General features: G+C 25.0%; 1 pseudogene; it reads left to right on the top strand.

Moving 5' to 3' along the window:
- The first annotated feature begins 839 nt into the window (after positions 1 to 839).
- LOC145836312 (uncharacterized) lies at positions 840 to 1,177 on the top strand (annotated as a pseudogene).
- The last annotated feature ends 20,931 nt before the right edge of the window (positions 1,178 to 22,108 follow it).

Raw genomic sequence — 22,108 nt, 5'->3', positions numbered from 1 at the left:
TTAAGAAAAAAACTGTAAATTAATTTTTCAAGCCCTGTAGATTACTTTAAACACAGCCCAAAAGTACATGCATAAGAATTACCAGACTAAATTACATATCTAGTACAACTTTTTTGGCTCAAAAGTGCGTACTCAAGAGAAAAAAATAGTTTATAAAATCATGGGGGTGATTTTTTTCAAATTTCTTAAAAGGGGCAAATAAGTAAATGAGTTTGGGAAACCCTGCTCTAGTTTCAATTCTAAAATGTTATTTTTTCTGCTTAAGCTGGGAATTTTCAAATCAACTGAATTGTAGCAAGCTGAGCAGTTCTGGCCTTACATAAAGTTTTTAAACATGTTACAAATTTCTAACAAAAGAAGTAACCAAGTTAGCTAAATGATTTCCAATACCTTCAAAGGCATATTTCAATTGGTATGCCTTCTGTCAAAAGTCAATTCACACTTTTAAACATGAATTCTAAAACTTTTATGCTCTATTTTTTTTAACATGCAAAAAAAGCTTCATTATCTCAAGTTAAAAGTGCTTAAGCAAATATAACTCGCAACTAGAATATTCAACAGTGCCATAACTATCATTGTCTCTTTCATTGCCCCTTATACTTCATGTTTGGCTCACTACAACAACCATCACAAGTCACAAATTTGAACCACTTTTCGTCTGTTGTTGCCAGTTAGTTGGTTGAAAACGCCGTCCATGAAAGTACACAAGCAGTTAACAAAGACACTAGCAGAGTAAAGCGAAAATGATGGCTCACAGCTGGTTAGTATATCATATAACGTCAATGAAGGAAACTGATAAGCAAATTCTCAACGCTCAGAACAGGAACATTTTATTCATCATCATGTCTGGTCGTGGTAAAGGAGAAAAAAGTTTTGGAAAAGGAGGCGTCGAACGCCATCGTAAAGTCCTTCGTAACAATGTACAGGGTATCACCAATTTTGCCATACGCGGGTTGGCTCGTAGAGGCGGTGTTAAGCGTATTACAGGCTTGATTTACGAAGAAATTAGTAGTGTGCTGAAATAAAATTGGAAAACTATGTTGGTGATGCAGTCACTTATACTGAGCATGCCACGCGTAAGACAATCACCGCTTTGAATGTCGTATACGCATTGAAGTGTCAAGGACGTACCTTGAACGGATTTGGAGACCGAGATTGTCTTGGGAGAGAGATATAGCCAGTGGAAGCAGCAGTTAATGCTAAAATAAGAAACCCTTAAAATGAAGGATTTTATATGTCTGCTGTGATAACTTTTTGTTTTAGAAAACTTGTTAAGTATTAGTAAAAAAAAAGTTTAATTCAAGTTTAATTTTTAGTAAAAAATATAAAAACACCTTTGAAGGTCTTCAGTTAGAGAATTGGAAGATGGAAAGTGTAATAAATTGTCTTTTGCTATTTTTGATATTAATTTCTACCACACTAATTGTAAATTTGGCCCTATATAATATTTATATTTTCTTATTGATTTGTGTTATCAGTTGTTTCAAACTTAGTTACTGTGTGTTGTTCATTGCTTTTTTAAATAAACATTATTGAACATAACTACTACTAGATTTCTTTGTATATCGGGTAGTAAATATTAGTTTGTTTTAAAACAGCAAAAGTATTCCCTTTACACAGGCCTCGGGTTACATAATAACAGATTTTTTTGTTTTCTATTTAAGTAAGTTATAAGTTAAGTTTAGTTAAACTTAACCTAGTCTTTTTTTTTGGTGAGACAACACTGTTTTAAAAATGCGCACTGTTCCACATTACGTTTTAAAGAAGCTATTCTTGAAAAATACAAGCTTAAAAGTTTTAGAACCAAGAAGTAGCAAGATCTCGCAGCTCATTTTGTTTTTAATTCAAATAAAATACTGTGCATTGATTTTTTTTTCATAAGGACAAGTAGTTTTGATGTACCACATAACGGAATTTTGCTGATAAAAAATTTACATAACTGAAAGAAACAATTTTAGCAAGGATTTTAGAAGCTTAAGAGATAAAGCTGTTATATTAAAAAAAATGAAGAACTACTCCAGCCTATTTTTCAAGCGTCGACCCTGGTTTCATTTTATTTTTTATATTCCTACAATATTTAAAGTAAAACTCTCTTTTATCAGCGTTTTCAGAAACTTTTGAGTTATCAGTGTGTGAAAAACCTAGTAGTTATTTTCGAAAATGGTTTACTAAATAGTAAACAATATAGACCCTGAAAAGTAGTACGACTAGTTAATAGTTAATCAGGTTATCTAAAAACTAATCGAAATAGGTGAAAAACATTGTTCAAAAAAAAAATCCTGATTTCGGTCTGTAAAAAGTTAATCATAAAATCATAGTGTCAAAACTTAAAGTTTTTTAAATCAAAGGTTCAATGTTTTACTTATTTAAAAACTATTTAAGGGATGTAAGCCAATCTACTGTAGCAAATAAGGCTGATTCTTAAGGTTAAAATATGGATGTATAAACACCTCAGGATTATTGTTTTGGCCCGATGTTGTTTTTTTTTTTCTTTGCATACAATAGTTTTAAAATTTATTGAATTATCTAATATGCAAGTTTTTTGCGTGTCACAAAGGATACTTATCAATTTGTGTAAAAAACAGTATTTTAAGATTCTGGGTAACTATAAATTAAAAACTAATAGGTCAGGTAAAGCTATATTTTCTATAAAACACTTCTATTTTACTCATAAAACGTTAATTGTTGCAAAGGGTTATACTTTGACCGCTTTTTGTTTTACAGAAAAAAAAACTAACTTTACTTGTGATGCACAACACCCTGTGTCTGATTGCTTAATATTTAGGAAACATTTGTACTACTAAACTTACTAAAAGCTATTGTTATAGCTACTCTAATTTTTAAGTAGTACTTCAAATGTTTCAAAGTTGTATTTTACAATTCTTGGAGGTTTTAATACACCTTGTTAAGACGTAAAATTCACAAATTAAATTTAGTGTAAAGTTTTTGTGTAACTTATTGATACGTTATTATTTAACTTTTCTGATTTCTTCTGCGCTGTTTAACAAATTTTATGATCTAGAATACATTTACAATTACGGTTATTGAAGGTCGAATGATTAAAGAGACTGCTGGTAGATCGATTTGATTAGTAAAAATGGTAGTTTTTACTATACACTTTTGTGTACATCCAAAATAATAGTTTAATTTTATTTCTGTTGACTAACTAAAACAGTTGTAATTTTGCTGATTTTTAGGTGTCGACCTGTTCATTTTATATTCTGATAAAAGGCTTAAAAACTACAACAAAAATACTTTAATATGATTCTAAATTAAAATATCAATCAATTGGATACAACATTACTATTTAAATTAAAAGTAACACAGTTGTTTAAAGTTGCGAAAACAAAACAGTTTACATCGGTCTGTTGGTCAAATCATTTACTAATGTTACAAATGATATGCTAAACTTCGTTTAAGATATTAATCATAAATTGTACTAACGTAAGATTATAAGTTTACATGACAACTCAAATTCGGACAGTTTAAATTCCGACAATTGAAATTATTAAAAATACATTTAAAAATTATACCTCATTAAGTAATACACATCTTTTGAAAAAAAAAAAGAGATTGTAAGTTTAATTAATAAAACCATGATTGTAAATTAAAATTATAAAGGTATTTATGTAAAAACAATTTTAAAATATACCAAAAACTACTATATTTAATTACTAACTATAGTCATATATCAAAGGTAGTAAATATTTTATAGAATAAAAAAACTGTTTATAGATAATTAATTAAATTGCAACCCATTCTTTTTTTATCGAATATAAATTACTTTTTGAGATATGGTCTTTAAGGATTTTTTCTTAGATTTTGAATTGACGGAGCTAGAATTGTTTTGCACATGATTATAAGTATAAGCAAATAGTCGTTAAAACTTGTCAAGCAAATAACTTTAAATAAGTACATATATGTATTTAATTCTAGTTTGTTCATTGTTCTTTAGTTTTTATCAGCTGATTTAAAAATAAAATTTGCACATTTGTTCTGATACAACTTAGTTTATAACATAATAAGCCTTAATTACGTTTATTTTAATAAAAAAAAAATTCAAATAAAGCAACTGTAAATCATAAAATAAATTAAAAAAGAAAAAAAATTAAACAAACCTTCACATTTTAAAACTAAATACGAAAGCAATAACAAAATCCACATAAAATAGTTCATTGTTATAATGGGATCTTATTTTACCTGAAAAATGATTAAAATAGAAATGCTCTTGCTTAATTTTGTAAATACAGGTAGCATCTTATCTTTGGTTTACTAATTAATTTAACACATTAACTATCATTTGAAAAACGATTTTTGTATAACAAAAATTATTTAATTTAATAATAATAACAAAAATTAAAATCTAACACAGTTTTTAATTTTAATGTAGTAAATCAAATCCAAAGTGTGGAACGAGAATCTTATTTAAAATTATGATAATTAGATCTAACAATTTGTCGTTTTGTTTATGTCTAGATCGTTTTTCACTTTAGTGTAAATTTAAAAGATTATCAAGATTATTACATCTTCAACTAAAAACACACAGACAACACTAAATATTTTTCTCCAAAGAAAACCAAACGTAACTTTCTAATTTTACAGTAACCAACGATAAAGAAAGAGCGAAGTGAACTGTACAAGTTTAAAACTCAAAAGACGAAAAATTTTTACAGTAATGGTCTTGAAGTTCTGTAGATAACTTTTATCATGAGTTCTTTAAAAAATAAACTTGTAGGTCGTATTTGTTAAGAATAACGAATACTACCGAAAAGAAAATTTATAAAATAAAATTTATAACAATACAATTATAAGTAATTAAAACTATTACTTTTAATATAATAAAAAAAGACTTATTAGTTGTTTTGAAAAAGACTTACAGAAAAAATATTTGAACAGCAAAAGTATTTTAAATTATTTTTTGTTTGAAAATTTATATACATAGTTACGCCTGATGTTTTTAAGTTTATTGATAAGTCACTTGCTCTAATATTTGACTTACTTGAACTGTTTGACCGGAGCTTATAAAGCCTTAAAACCTTTATAAAAATTATTTGTGTTTTGTTTAAGTTATATTATATCTAAAATCAGTCAAGTAGTATGTTATAACATCAGATTTAAAAATTCTCGATTTAGATATATATTTTACTGTACAATTATTAAGCAATTATTAATAAAAATAATCTTTATTTAGATACAAGAATGATAAAGATATTTAAAAATACATTTTAGCTTATTTAAAAAAATTCTTATGAAAAATATAAATAGGGTAGTCAACTGCAAAACATAGATCGTCAAGCAAATGCTTACAAAATGAAATATGCTTTTAAGTGCTTTATAAATTTGTAATTAAAATAGTGGAAAAATATGAACAACCAATAACAAACCAAAACGACGTGTGATAACACCATAGAAGGTACAAAGAAATTTAACCTACTACGAATATTATTGATATATTATTTCAAGTTATTTTAAAATTACAGAAACAATTTTAGGCTAAAATACGATTGATTACAGTATTCAAGATAATTAATGTTGCTCCGCACCCTCTATGTCTAATAACGCGTCACAGAGTACATACTAATTTGTACTTTTTTAGCTTTTTTAAATCTTGCTACAGTCTTTGTGAGCAACAATTTTATCGTTTAATATAATTTATTTCAGATAAAAAGACAATTTTTTGAATAAACAACTAATATTTGTAGGCATACTGTTCATTGTTTAATATTAACAAATTTATATTGTTTTGTTTTATTTTATAAATAGTAAGGGGTGTGTTTAGATGAGGGTACCCTTAAGTGAGCCAAATTTTTCTCTTGATGTACATTTGAGCAATTTAGGGTGCCATAATCAGCAAAAGGGCCAAAGAGGGGTCTTAAGGCCATAATTTGAAACTTACAATAGATAATCTAGATTTTATCATGAAGAGCAACATATCAAAAAGGTATTAGATGTATTTAGGGGTAGTTTTGAAACTTATACTAGATATTATGGGAAAGTGTTATAAATTTAGTGGTCCATAAGTTGTAAAAACGGAAGGCACAAGGCCATATAATTTGAAATTTACACTATATATTCTACAGCTGATGATTTTTTTTTTGGAGCAACTTTTACAAAGTGCTGTTACTCAAGATATGCGAAATTATGGGCCAAAGAAGATTTTACAAATTTTAACAAGGTATAACTTAGTTCCACTGTGCTTGGTTTTAGACTGTTTGCATATAGATGATCTTTCATTCTTCGGGGCCTTATTGTTATCTCTCCCATATTAGTTGATATTTATTCCTTATTAAAGCTAAAGCCTCGTTCAACACTTGCATGGCTTAATGACAAAAAGTTTATTAGAATTGTTCAATGCATAGTCAAACACAGCTTTCATATATGTAATTTGTCTGTTTTTGATTAATCTTAGTCATGATAAATATAAATTCAAAATTTAAAAACAAACTACCATGTTAATTCTAAGAATTTGAAAAACTAGCCATTAAGCTGAAAATTTTCTATATAAGCCCTTAAAAATAAACAAATATTTTGTTTACTAAATATTAAAACTGGATTAAATAAATAATATTCTAGATTTAGAAAAAAATTACTTTCCCTGATATTTTTTAAAAAATCTTAAAGTTTCCCTGAAATTTTTAGAAAAAATCAAAACTGCTCTGAGTTTCCATAACTTTGAAACACCAAAATTTCCTGAGTTTCTTTGAGATTTTCTACAATTTAAAGATTCTCTGAGTTTCCCTTAGCTCCCTGAATTCCCTAAAAGTTTGGCAACCCTAAGAATAGCTAAATAGATATAGATAGTTAGTTAACAATAATTTTATTAAAACATACTTTAATTATTTCTAAATGTTATATACATTAGTTGACACTCACTTTATTTTCTGTTTACTTCAGGACAATGTTGCTAAAGTGCATAACTGTAGCTTCTAAAAATATATTCCAAAAAGAAATCAATACTAGTTTACTAAAAATGTTTGTACAATAAGTTAAACTTTTGAATTAAAACTACACATAAACTTGTTATTTTATTTAAAAACTTTGATTAACCTATATATAAATATATATATATATATACATACAAGTTATAGATAATTATTTTACACAAATAAATACACTAGATGACCATTATATTCTAAATGAGGTAATACTATTTAAATCTATAATATATATCTATGTTATAATAATTATAGTCAAACAATACTTGGTTAGCTTTTACTTCATAGTATTAAAAGACAATGTATAAAATACCCATTTAAGTTTGTTGTACGAGAACAGTAGGGACTTTATAAAAGAAAAACTTTTTTATATATGATAAACATAATATTATAGTAAATATGTTTTATTTCGATCGAGGAAACTAATTGAGCTTAATTATCATGTACACACTTTAGCTTTAAATTTTTTTTTTTAATTTTTAAATTATGTTGTTATCACAATCCACAAAAGATGTTTTAGTTTAGACCAGTGGTCGTAAAACTAATCAAAATTTGTGTACAGCAATATGTAAAAAATAAAATTGGTGCACCCCAATATCTAATTTCAATAAGTGCCTTTAGTGGTGTCACTACGTAAATATTTTTACTAATGCACTTCTCCTTTAAAGTAATAACTTAGTTTATATTTACTTGCAAACCTTTTAACAACTAAAATTAGAATTTATCCTTTAATTCTGTTTTTTATGAGCCTTTCTATTTGGTTTACATTGTTTGCACAATGATATCTTATTTTTGTGGCTTTGTCTTACATACTTATTAATTGAACACATCTCCGCAATCACTACAAAATTCCCAGTAAAGTACCCTTAACATGTTTTGTTTAATATTTTTGTGTCTTTTAAACTAGATAAATATTTTAATAAAAACTGGATTTTTTTTGTAGTCTAAAAATTTTGTGCACCCCTAAATGAGTTTTGTGTACCCTAATAAGTTTCGTTCACCCCAAAATAAATTTCGTGCACACTAGTGTGCACCAGTGTACACCTTGACGACAACTGGCATTGACTATAACATATTTTAATAATAATCACAAATATACTCTGGTAGTTATATATTAAAAAAATAAAACAAACAACCTTAAATTAGCTACTACTTGTCTGTTTTCAAATAATTAGTATTATAATCAATTAGCAAACAAGCCAAGATAAAACTGCGAACTTTTAAAATCTTACTTTTATAAAAACTATTTTATTCTAATACAATAACTTTTGCGATTTTTTTCCAAGTACAGTCATCTAATCCAATTTAGTCATTAAAAGTACGATCTTTTTTTTTATACTTATATTTTAATGCAAAAATAAATTAACCTTTTATAAATTAGCAGTTTATATCAGATTTTAGTTAACTAAGTCTAACCTAACAAAAACATAATTTTTGTTTATCGATTCATGTAATCAAACGTTAAACTACTTTACTCAAATAAGATAGTTAACTCTACATTACATACCTATTTATTTTGCTTTTAATTTAAGTATTTATTTTATGCTTTAAAGTAGTATAATACTATTTTGAGCTTTAAAAGATGCTTGCATCCTAAAGTCCAAAAAAATCGACGATCACTAAAGAGCAGGGTTTCCAGAACACTAGAAATACCGATTCTGCATACTGAATAAACGTTTGTTCGATTGGCCTAAAAAATAATGGTCGAAAATGTATAGTAAAAAAATACTTCAAAAGATTTAGTTTATATTAATTTTAAAGGTATTTCGTTGCTTTTAGTCACAACTTTTAAATTAGTTATGAGCTCTTGGAAACATTTTTGTCATATTTAATTAGCTAAAAGCCATACGTGTTTAATATAGCAGTGTAAATTCGAAAATTTTGGCACTTTGTTAAAAAATAGCTGTTAGCTAAGCATAAACCTCTTTTAACCCAAATTTTGATATTTACAGCATAACAGCCCAAAGGGGAGTCACGTAAACGTAGAGGGGAATCCCGTTGTACAAAAAGTTTTGAAAAATAATTTATCAACGTTTATAAACTGTAGTAACAATGCTTGTAACGTAACTACAAGTTGTAAGGTTTAAAATAATAAATTTAAACTGTGACAAGTTAAAACATTATATAAGGTTGTAAAGGAACACTGCTCTTCAAATAAATTAAATTTGGAAATATTAAAAAAGTGCTTATAACTTTTATTAAAAAAATCGACAGTATTAAAAAGCCAATTTTTAGTATGTTTTAAAATTTCAATTAGTTATATATATTTTTCATTTTTTCAGGTAGAAAATTAAATAATGTATGTAAATGTTAACTTAAACTTATTTAAACTTTTTTATATTGTTGAAAGAAAATAAGCTGAAATAAGACTTTCAGCAAAACATTAAGCTTAATAAGTTGTTTATGAAACATTGCCAAATCCTTAATTACACTAAAAACACAATTTTCTTAATTTACAAACTGCTCAACTCAATGTTAAATGCAAAGCAGAGGGTGGAGTAAATCTGATGGTAGTCTACCATAAAAAATTAAAATATCCTAGAAATAAAATAATGAATTGTGATTAAAGTCTTAAAATACTTAAAGATTTTTATCAAAAAGTTTTCTTTCTAGTTTAATTTTTGTATTCTATTTTATATAGTTGAATGTTATAATGAATTTTTAAATGACTTGATTAAATTTCAAATTTTATTATTTCATTCAAGTAATATAATTTATAACCAAGACATTACTATATTCAAACATAAGTTTATCATGGGTGGCTTCGCGTTTAGCCACCAAATCCTTCGCTCTACTGAGCACGAAAGATAGCTTTTTATAACGAAGCAAAATCATTCAATCGTATAAATTGATGCTAACAGCTAAACAGTAAACCTCAACATAAAATTTATTGAGTGAAACAAAAAAAATTTATAAAAATTGAAGTTATAAACAGTAGTAATGGTGACACAGTTAACACCACATAGATAGATGAAATTGATTGTTGCCTAATCTAAGAATGTGATAATAATATGAATATTATAGTATTTTAAGTCTATTTGTTTAGTTGATGTTCTCATTATTTATAAAAGGTATTAATTTAATATTTAAGACATTTTAAAAGCTTAAGGTATATACCATAAAAAAAATTTTTATTGTAAAAAACTTAAGTTATTGATAGTGATTAGTTAAATAGTTTTATATGAACTCTGTTCTGCCAAATTTTTAAATTTTTGTACTTATTCCAACAGACTTGTAGTTAACACTTAGGTTTTCATTTAACACCTAGTGTTAAATTTTCTTTATAAAATTGATTCTCATCTCTCCCTATAATAACCTTAGTGACAGTTTGTTTGTTTCTTTGCTCATACAATTTAAATTTGCCTTTATAAAACCATTTGAAGTATATTGCTTTAAAAAAGATAGAGTATATCGATTTCTAGTGAATTTTAAAAATTCAGAAAAATGTTTTTAACTAACCCTCTCCCCTTTTTACTTAAAATAAATAAAATTTAAGTAAAAAGTTTCTTTTATTAATAAAGCACAAAGATGTATTTATGTTTTTTATTTATGATCTTTTTAGTTTATGGAAACTCAGGATTGTAGTTTTTATATTTCTGATTTCTTTTAAAACACTGTTGTAAACGCTTACATTCTGACTTATAACAAGAATAAAAAAAAACATTTATTGGGAAGAGTGGAAGAATTTAAACATTATAATTAGTATCTTAAAATTTCAGTAAGGTAATTTCTATTAGCCCTGTTTCATATCAGCAGAGCTAGTGTGATTCCTCAACTAACTTTTTTTTAAATCAACTTTTAAAGAAACAAAAAATTTGACACAAAACTTTTTGAGTCAAAAGGTGATTACTAAGTTTTTTTATGAATCCGGAACCACTTTTATTCTTTTTAAACCCTTTATACATTTTTTATTAACTAGATTTAAGTATATTTATGAAAGCTAAAATTGTATACCATAAGATAATTTTCACAGAACAGAAAATTGCTAACTAATTTTAGTGATAAAGTCTTTTGTATAGAAAGTTTCATGAAATAAAGAAGAACAAATTTTTATTGGTGATTTCCTTTAACTTAAAATATAAATTACAAAAATTCTGTCTTCTTCTTTTTTTTTTTAAATTATCCTCATATTCTAAGGAAGTGATTTATGCATTAGTAGAAAAATTCATATTTCAACAGTCCGAAAAAAAATTTAAAAGCTTTTGACTTAACATAGAATTTGGATTTTTTTTTACAAAATAAGACATTGACTCTTCTTTGAAAGTTAGATTAAATACTGTAGGATAGTATTCATATAAAAGAATTATTATAATTAGTTTTTACAATTTTTTTCTATTAAAATTATATAATACATAATATGTTTAGGATCCGGATCCGGTCGGATCTCAATTAACAAATAAAATCTGGATCCGGTTCCGGCCAGATCTTAAATTAAAAAACGATCCGAATCGGGTCGGATCCTAAAAGGTGGACCCAGCATATCACCAATTAATGATGAAGAGTTTGATCATGATGGGTTATGATCCCAGATATTTGAGGATGTGATGATTACAAGCCTGGCGCCTCAATCGCTCGGCCATTGGGTCTTGCTAATATTTTCACATTTAGCTTTTATATTTTTCATAACTTAAGAAATTTTTAAAAATTTCTGCACTGCAATTATATTCTTAAGTTTAAGTTCAAGAAATTTTTGATAAAATAATTAATTATATATCTTTTTTCTAACATTAAAAACATAAAACAAAATAAAATGATTTCATAAAACAAACATAAGATACAGACTTATTTATTTTTAAAATAATTTATTTACAACAACTTTAAAGTCGTTTTAAAGGTTCTTTTGTGATTGTTTAAGCTTTATAGTTCATTTATTATATTTTTTTCTTAAACATGCTCAATAAACAGTTTTTAACTTTTTTTCTAATTTATGTGATAAAAACCTCCACTTATAACGTTTTAAAAGTTTTTTTGTACTTGTTTTTACCAAAAAGTTTGTACTTTGTAAGATTATGTTTTTTATAACTGCTTACCAAACCATTTTAAACTGTTTATTGTCATAGGAAACTGTATTACTTATAAAAACTGTTACGAAGTTTGATTGCCGTACGAATTATGAAACTATCTGAATTGTTATACATGTTGTCAATAAGGATTGTAGATAGAAGTTTTTATAAAAAGTTATTTTCTTTATTAAATATAGCAATTGATTTTTTTTTATAAAATTTTATTTAAAATAACTTTAAAGAGGCTTTAATTGTGTTTTTGTTTCTGTTAAAAAGTTTATTTATTGTAAATTTATGTACTATACGTGTTTAAACAACATTTTTATTATTTATGTAAATTTTGTGCTAATAGCCTCTACATAAGAGGTTTTATAAGCGTTTTTATGTTTTTTGTTACGAAAAAGTAAGATTATTAATTTTTATGTTAAAACTGTCTGTCTAATTTATGTAAAAAAAAACAATATTTTAGAGTTTTGGATGCTACAACTTTGTTTTCGTGTCTATTAAACCTTAAAAGTACATTTATTCTCATACTCTCTATTTAAGTTGCCTTTAAAGCCATGCTTGACAAATTAATAATGTTAATTATGTACAAAAGTGTTCTACTAAGGACGTTTAAACGGTTTTTCGTGCTTATTTTAATTGAAAACATTTAATTGAAACTTTAAAATTATTACTTATATCTTCTAAAAATGAGTTCTAGTTATTACGTTTAAACATTTTTTTTATAAACTTTATTAATGTCATTGTCTAGTTAAAACTGATCAAATTTAAACCTATTAATCTATAATTTGTTTTTTACGTTTCAACAGTTTATTTTTAGTTTTAGGAGAAAAAGTATATTCCTTTACCAGTATTAATAAAATTTATATCTAAAAGTCTTAACTATTTTCTATATAGAATTTATTATTATACTATAAGTAAGTGATTGCTACTTTTTTTAGTTTATATTTAGATTAGATACAATAAATTTATGTTGAAAATATCCGTTTGTTTAAGTATATATATTTTTAAATATAATACTTTAATTCATGCTTTTATTAAAATATATTTTAAAATCGTGTAATTTTATTTTACGTTAAATGTACAAAAATTATAAAATTTTCTTATTTAAAACTTCTAATTATTATTATAAGTTTTTTTTAACAACAATCTTTTTATCTTAATATTTTATTTATACCTAAATTAATTTTTTAATGGATAACGTTGATTTTTACATGTAATTTTGAAATAATATAAAATTTATTTAGATAATTTAACCTAAAAAACAACACAACTAATTTGTATAAATAGTGAAAGTTAGATAAAGTATAGTGTAAGAATACAGTAAAACACTTAAAATTATGCATGTTTAAAACTGATATAAAATTTAATTTACCCAACTCGCATTAGTTTCATCGATATTTAACTATTTACGATAATAAACTTTCATATTAGATGACAATTAGCTTTTTTTAAACGTTGAATACTTTCTTTAAAAAAGCTATTTTTCGTGGTTAGTAGAGCGAAGGATTTGGTGGCTAAACGCGAAGCCACCCGTTTATCATTGTTTCAAAAACAAAAATAAGGTTTAAATTTTTTTTAGTTTTTAGAAATTTTTCGTTGACTTAATTTTTGCACATTTTTGCTGGTCACTCTTTACTCAAAAAAACAACAGATTGAGTCTTAATGAAATGGGTAAATAAGATTTCTTGAAATAAAGATTATTTAAAAGATAGAAGTCAATCAACGGTCATAAATAATGTTGTGTCTGAGCGTGAAATTGTGAATGTTGGAATACCACAAGGTTCTTGTTTGGGTTCTTTGTTGTTTCTTGTGTATATTAATGATATTTTTTCCTCTACTGAGATAAATATGAGATTGTTTGCGGATGATGCCTGCTTGAGCTACCAACATAGTGATCCTGTCCTGAGTATTTAAATGAAATTATAAATAAGGAGCTGGTTAAAGTTGATAAATGGTTGCATGCTAATAAACTTTTTATAAATTATTAAAAAACTAAATTTTTGCTTTTTAATAAAACTTCAAAAAATTGTGAATTTAGTGTCAAGATTAATGGTTTTCTTATTGAGCAGAGTGATAGTATAAAATACTTGGGTGTGGTTTTGGATGATAAGCTGAATTGGAAGAAACATTTGAGTTCTCTGAAATCGAAATTGTCTAGGAGTTGTTATGTTTTGTCAAAATTGAGATATTATTTGGACACATTTACACTTAAAATGGTATATTATAGTTTGTTTTATTCGCATATCCAATATTGTATATCTGTTTGGGGTAGTGCTGCTGAGTGCTGAGCTGACTGTTACTTAAAAGTTAACTGCAAAAAAGAGTGATCAGGTATGTTTGTCGTGTGCCTGCCTTGACAACAACAAACCCTTTGTTTAAAAAAACTGGTGTGCTAAAATTAAAGGATGTGTATAAATTGCAAATTTGTAAGTTGATGCGTAATACTATAAATGGGTTTGATGTAGAACACAATAGATTTACACTTGCTAGCTCTGTTCACACACACAACACAAGATTTTCAAAGAAAATGAATTTTGTAACTAAAAGACCTAGAACGAGACTTGGCCTAAACTGCTTTAGGTATTTGGGTCCCAAGTTTTGGTCTAGTGTCCCTGAAACTTTTAAAAACTTAAAGAAAGATCCTTTTAAATTTAGATATAAAAACTTTTTGTTGAATAAAAGAGTAGTATAGATCTAGAGTAGATCTAGAGTAGATCTAGAGTGCTTTTACATGTATGTTTTGTTTGAGTTGAAATTTGATTTATGTTATTTGGGCATCAGATTGTGATGTGTAGGTCTTTACTTTATAATTGTCCTGGTAATGAAAAATTGTTTATTGTTGAGTTATTTTACTAGTTGAGTTTATTTTGTTATTGTGTTAGATTTAAGATAATTTTTTATGTTTTTATTAGAAATTAGATGTATAAGTATAAATTTGATACAAAATTTTTTGTTTATTTTTTTAATTTTTTTTTTTTTTTTTTTTTTTTAATTTTAGTTTTTTTTTTTAATTTTATTTAATATTTTATTTTTGTTATTATTTTTTGAGTTTTGTACAAACTTAATGCTTACAAATTTTAAAAACTCTATTATTTATTGACTTTATTGTTGATATATATGTATATATTATTATCCATACAAGTAGTATTTTTTTTTGTCATACTACAGTATTTCTTTATTCTAGTTAGTTTTTTATGTTTTTAGAACTAAATACTTTTAATTAAATATTTGTTTATTTGAGTTTGCAACAGCTGATTGTGAGTTCACACTGGTGGCAGTGATCACATGATTGGATTGTTGGTGTGTTTTTTGTTGTAGCGTCGGCAAATACTTACTTTGGGATTTGAGCTTCATGATTTTCCCACACTTTGTGGTTTTTAGTGTTGAGATTTTAACCTTGTGAGTGTTTGCTAAATGACGTGTCACCAAAGGTTTTTTCAATAAAGGGTTAGGATTAGTTTTTATTTCAGTTAGTTAATTTTTTTTTATTTTATTATTACATAGACATTTTTATTTTTAGTTAAAAGGTAATTTTTTTTTCTTAGTAAATTTAAAGATAGGGCAGGTGGAATAACATGTGATGAGCTCAAACTCACTTGCTTGACCTTCAGAAAACGTTTATCGTTGCAGAGGGGAGAGTGAGTATTTTCTGATGTTTTTCTACCTTTAAAAAAAAAAAAAAACAACATATCTGCAAAATTTAATTTAATTTTGTCTTGCATTATTAAAGTCTAGGACTGTTTGTGTAGTAGCTATATACAAAGTAGTCTACAAATGTGCATAATTGTGTTAACCATAAAAATAATAAAATTGGTTAACCTGTGTTATTAAATTAGTCAGTTTTATAAGCTAACTCTTATTAAAAATATCTTTAAAAACTCTCCTTTTGTAACAACTAAACATTTTAACTGTATACTTATTAATTATTCAAGAATTAGCTAAATGGCTTTAGACTAGTAAAAAACATTATACCTATTATTTTACAACTTACAGTTATATAATTTTTTCTTTTTAATATTTAAAACTTTATTTACTCTATTTAGCTCTTTTTTGATTTTTTATATAAGTTCTTCTGTTATTTGATAAATATTTTTGTTTCAATTTTGGTTTTGATAAATCATGTTTTTCAAGAATTCTAGAAGTTATGATTTTATAGCTTAAGTTTAGAAGTGTACAAGTTTTTCAAAAAACAGCTGTGTTTGAATCAAATCTAAACAATGTTATTTATTCACTAAAAAATAAATAACAAAGTATTATGTAAAACAATTCTAAACATTTTAAAAATAAGTTTTGTGAAATAAGTATAATATTTATATTAAAATAAAAGTTAAATAATTGTTCTTAATCATCTAATTGTTATAAAAAAGAATCATTAAGAACAGTTTCAATAAAATATTCATTAAAAAAATTTGATGGGTTTGCTTCATTAGAAAAGTTTTCAGCATACATTTACCATATCCTACAATATATAAGCAAAAATTAAAATTATGGCTTTTAAAGCATTCAAATAGTCAATGAAAATGTACATTATTTTTTGTGGTGGACTTTAGATAAAATGATTGTGCTAAGAATTAATGTTTCAGTTTTAAAATTTGTTTGTATCATGTAGAAATTTCACATCAGTAGATTAGTTTTTTTATAGTATCATCCATAAAGTCTATACTAAGATTTTTTATACAACCAAAACCAGTTTCAATTAACTTTTAAGATATATCTATATTAAAAAAAGTTTCAGATACATACTGTGTGTGGCACTCTTAGGCTAGTATGAACTTTTTATGAAATCTCATGCTAGTGTTGATATCTTTTAAGTATCTCATACCAGTTTTTATGCCTTAATTATTTCTTATTTCTTACAAATATTGACTTTTAAAATCCTTCTGTAATTATTTAGGTATCTTTTTGTATTTAAACTTAATTAGTATTATTTTTATTCAAAAATTTGCTAACAAAATGTTTTGTTTATAATTTACTATAAACTCTAACTAGTCTGAGGTAACCCAGGCTGACTATTTTGCCTCAAAGAGTGGCAATTCTGATTGTTATTAACTCAGGTAAATTATAATTACTTCAACTTAGTAGTTAGAATAGTTAAAAGCAAAGTATACATTTGTAAGTTGTTTAAAAAGTAGGAAAAACATCTATCTAACTAACTAATGAATTTTTATTAAGTATTAAGTAAAAAAATATTTAATATTTATTTTAATAGCTTATTACTAACAAAACAATGTTTTACTCCTATATTTGCATATAGGAGATTCTCAGTTGTTTTAACAAGTCTGAAAAAAAAATTTGAACAAATAAATGGAAGTAAAATAAATTTAAAAACAAAATACTGAAATAGGTATTTAAGTCAAAAACTTTAAATTGATTAATTTAAAAAAAGTAACATTATTAGTAAAAAAATATGTACAATTATGATTCCCAAGATTCATTTAATCCAAAATACTAAAAAATATTATTTGTTATTTTATGATAGTTAACTTTATAACAGCCTATTTAATATAAAGCACTAAAACATTTATTTGTCACGCCTGGTTAAAAATTATAATTGTCGAAATTGAAGCACCTACTAGGAAGAATAAACAAAAATACACTTCTAAATGGAAATCTGTTCCTGAGTTTAAAGGTAAAGTAGTTGATTATTGCTTTACAAAAATAAGACTTATCTATTAAATACAGAATATGATATTACAAATAGACTGGATTATGCCTGATGTTTCTAGTTCATACCACGTAAGGTGTAGATATTGTAAGAAGAGATTAAAAGCGAAATGCTCAAGTCTTAAATACCATACTAATATTAGCCAAATTTTGAAAAAAGTTAGTTTTAACTAATCATCCTACCAAAAATTTTGAATAACAATTAAAAACATGTTAAGGGCATAAGGATGTAGATCACCATTTTTACAATTTAGTCTTATAATATTGAGTTTTAACTAAGCTACAAGTTGCTTTTTACAAATTTAAAAAATCAAATTACTTTTTGAGATATAACAGGTCAAATTTGATGGCAACAATAGGTTCCTTTTGGGAGGGGCAAACTAAAACAGCAAAAAAAGACTACTTCACTAAAAATCTATCTTCTTCTACGTTTTGGAGATAAATGCCACAAACTTTCAGAATATGCTCCTTTCAATTTTTAAAAAGTTGTGTTGGAAGAGATTTTAAACAAATAAAAATAAATAATTTGTGACAAAAAAACTAAAAAAAAAACAGTTTGTTTTCTGTTTATTTTTTTATAGTTTTATTTGTTTAATTTTAAAAACATTCTTTCTGACAAAGTTTTAAAGTACTTTAAACAACATATCCTGAAAGTTTGAGGTATTTATCTCAAAAAACGTAGGAGAATATAGATATTTAGTGAAGTAGTCTTTTTTGCTGTTTAAGTTTTCCCCTCCCGAAAGGAACCTATTGTTGACTCCCACTTTGACCTGATATATCTCAAAAATTGTTTCTTATTATTAAAATCCGTAAAAGCCATCTTGTAGCTTAAAAACTCAATAAAATAAGATCAAAATGTGAAAAAAGTGATTAACCTCCTTATGCCCTTGATACTTTTATTAAAATTTGTTAGCATTTTTTGATTTTAAAAATAACTAAGTTTATTTTCATACTGCTGTACTATTTGCATGTAGTTTTTATAGATTTTCATGATTAAAACTTCAGTAACAGGTTAATTCATTAATTTTTTTCATAAATGGGCCTAATTAAGCATGCTTGTTTTCTAAAATATTATCATTTTGTATAAACTTTACCTGAACACAGTAAGCTGAAAACCGGTTAAAGCGTCCATTAAGTATGATAAAATAATCTTGCTGAAAAAAAAATTATACAAAGAGTTAACCATAGTTTAACAAAGTTTGATTTCTTTGTTTTAAAATTGGTTTTGTTGTTTTTCTGCTTTAAGTATTTAAGAAATTATGTAAGTTTAAATCCAACTAGTTTTTGCCTAAACAGTTTGAAAACTACTCCAAATTCTTCATAGTTTTGACAAAATTTTCTTGCAGGATGTTAGAGAAAAATTTCTGTAAGACTAATTTAGAGAAACTTTTATAGCATTTTTCTTAAACTTTGTTGAAATGGTATTGGTAAAGACAATAAGTTATTTAAAAACTTAAAATTTTTAACTTAATTTTTTTATTTGATATTTAAAAAAAAAGTGCAAGTAGGCATCAGGATGTTGCTTGTATAAACCTGAAATTAGTCAACTTTTCAATGATTGTTTTATTTTGTAAAATTGCATATAGAATTCTTATCATATATGCTAAAACATAAAATAATGAAGATATTTCAGCACCAAGCAGTTGAAAAAATCTCTTTTAAAAATACTTTGTAGTATATTACCATAAATACATCAATGAAATTTTCAAAAGAATATCAATTTTTTTAATGAGAAAATATACCTTTTTTTTCAAGTTTTCAAAGAATTCAGACAATTTTTAACACTAAACTGAAGAAAACAAAAAATCTAAAAAAAAGCTTCTATATAAAAGCTTCTAAGGTATTTTTTACTAGTTGCTGTTGGCCTTATTTTGACATAAATTTGAGGTTTTTTTAACTTATTTTTCTATTTTAAAAAATTAGAAATTTGCTTCATTTAAGCTTACAAAACTTTTATTAAACTTCAAGCAGAATAGAATCAAAGCCAATTTAAAAAAAGGAAGCCTAGCTATAAATAACTAACTAAATCTCTGGGTTTAATTTTAAAGTTACTAAAATGTTCAATAGCCATTTGCCAGCCCATGTGCTGATTTTCTTTATAATTCTAAAAATAGTATTAAAATTGTAATGATTTTACAACATAAAATAAACATAAATAAAAAGAGTTTATTTTTTCTAATAAGATTGGCATAACCAGAAAAGTTTAAATTAAAGAAATAAATATATATTTAAGAAAAATTAAATGTAAAACTTAATTAAAATTAATTATCTAAGTTTAAATAAATTAACTTGTAAGTAAACAATGAAAACAGAAAAGATTAACTTTTTTAAATCCCTAAAAAGTAGTCAATTGTTTTCATTTTTTAAATAATTTTGACCACAAATGCTTTTTCACAAAATTTATTGTAGTATAAATTTTTGTCATTCTAATAGAAATCAATATATAAGAAGATTTTTGAAATAGAGTTCTTATTGATTTACAATTAGTTACTTGTATTGAAGGCTTATAATCACCAGGTTCCTTCATCTTCTACAACGGCTACAACAAGTAACTCAACCCAGGCTAAGCTAATTGAAGCAAAACTGGCCATGCAATTAGCTATGCATCGTACAATGTCCTCAAGTACCTGCTTGCTCAAGAGCTTGAAGGCAAGCATAAGTAATGACGAGGTTGAATCAGCAAGTTTGGGGCGTACCAAGTGTACAGCAATTGTAAAAAATGTCCTTGGACCAATGTGTAAGGATTTGTTAAAAAAGGACATTGGAAATGGTCCTTTTTCCATATTTGTTAACGAATTTTATAAACAGTATTATCAGTGAATACACAATTATTTCTAGTAAATTTTTAAGTTTGATAAAATGTATTTTCTATTTGTATTAAAGTTGTTTTTTTTTTTTTTTTTGTTTAACTTTTTAATTGAAGTATTTGTACAAAATAATCAATTTTTAAAGTTTTATACTTGAATAGATTTAATAGCTTTCTACTTTTAATGATACTTTTTGTTTAGTATAAAATGTGTTTATTCTAGTTCACCTTAATCTATTTTAAAAACCTTTTTGAATTAACAGGAATTCATATCAAAGCGCTGATTTCAGTTAAGCCAACCGCAAAAAGTTAGTTAAGATTTCGAGATAATGTTCCAATTTGGTAGTGCTTGTCAAAGTTGCAAAACAAATAATATTTTATTGTCCCAGGAGCACTCATCTCTTCTAGTTAGTTTTTGTTTTAATATTTCAGTTATTCTAAGTAACTCAGCAATGTTTGTAAGTTATCTATTTATTTATTTTTAGACCATATTTCCTAAATAAATAGATACTTTGGTTTTTAAGTTAGTTAAAATAAAAAGTTTCTTACCTTTCAAAACTTTTTTTTTGTTTTACAACTTAATAAAAGTACGATTCTAATTTTTTCACTTCATAATATTTATATTGTTTTTCTAACTCTTCGTTTTAAAATGTTTAATAATATTATATTTAACCACAATGGATTTTCAAATATTATAAAAAATATTTTTGAGTGATAAACAAGTTTTTGAAATTAAACGTTTTCTGTAAAAGTTTCAAATACAAACATATGTAAAACAAAGCTTTTGTGGTAATATTTTAAAAGTTTTAACTAATTACACAACTTGTCTTATGTTCTTAAGCAAAGAACCTTGAATTAGAAAAAAACATAATATATATATATCAATTAAACTTAGATATATTTTTACTAAAATGCAAAAGAAAGTCAAAAAATTTTAAAATTTTTATATAAAGATTTTTATTAGATTGCTAATCCAAGTTTAAGTAAACATTAGAGATTGAAAATACTTAAAATACTCTATTTTCTGTTATAATTTGCTCTTGCTTTGTGGCATGTAATACAACTTTCTGATCAAAAGAACTGTAATTTTTCTTTTTAGTTAACTTTAGTATTACTTCATAAATACTGTATCGGTTGAATTGAAGTTTAATAGATGCTAAAGAATTTTGAAAAAATGTATAGCTTGATCTTACTTTGTAGATTTTTAACTAAATTATATGTTGTTTATTTAAATTATTTAACAAATTTTGAAATATAGCTGTTTAAAGTTGAGAGCACATTTAACTTTTTAAATATTCAACAAATTTTTAACTTACAATGATAGACAATAAAATGATTTAGATAAATATTTGAACTAGAAGAAAAAAATTTAAATTGGTTCTATATATGTTTTGTAATTATAAATAAATGAAACTTTGTTATATACAAAGTATTTCATTTCCTAATTGTTTGCAATTTTAATTATAATAAATTAAAATATCATACTTCACTGCTAGGGTAACTTGAAGTAATTTGTTCTAAATGTTTTTTCAGATAAACTTTAACCTTTTTAGTTTTTAATTAGTTCAGTACATATTTATTATTTTATTACTAACAGTTTTATGTAAATTTTGCACTTAAAATGTTGTTCTTGTGTTTTTTGAAGTTTTAGAACTATAGTTTTATCACTAACTGTTTTATAAAACAATTCAAGT

Source organism: Thalia democratica, chromosome 5 (assembly GCF_965202585.1).
Source record: "Thalia democratica chromosome 5, ktThaDemo2.hap1.1, whole genome shotgun sequence".
NCBI lineage: Eukaryota > Metazoa > Chordata > Thaliacea > Salpida > Salpidae > Thalia > Thalia democratica.
Note: the sequence above shows the minus strand (reverse complement) of the source record. Positions and strands in the feature narration are given on the sequence as shown.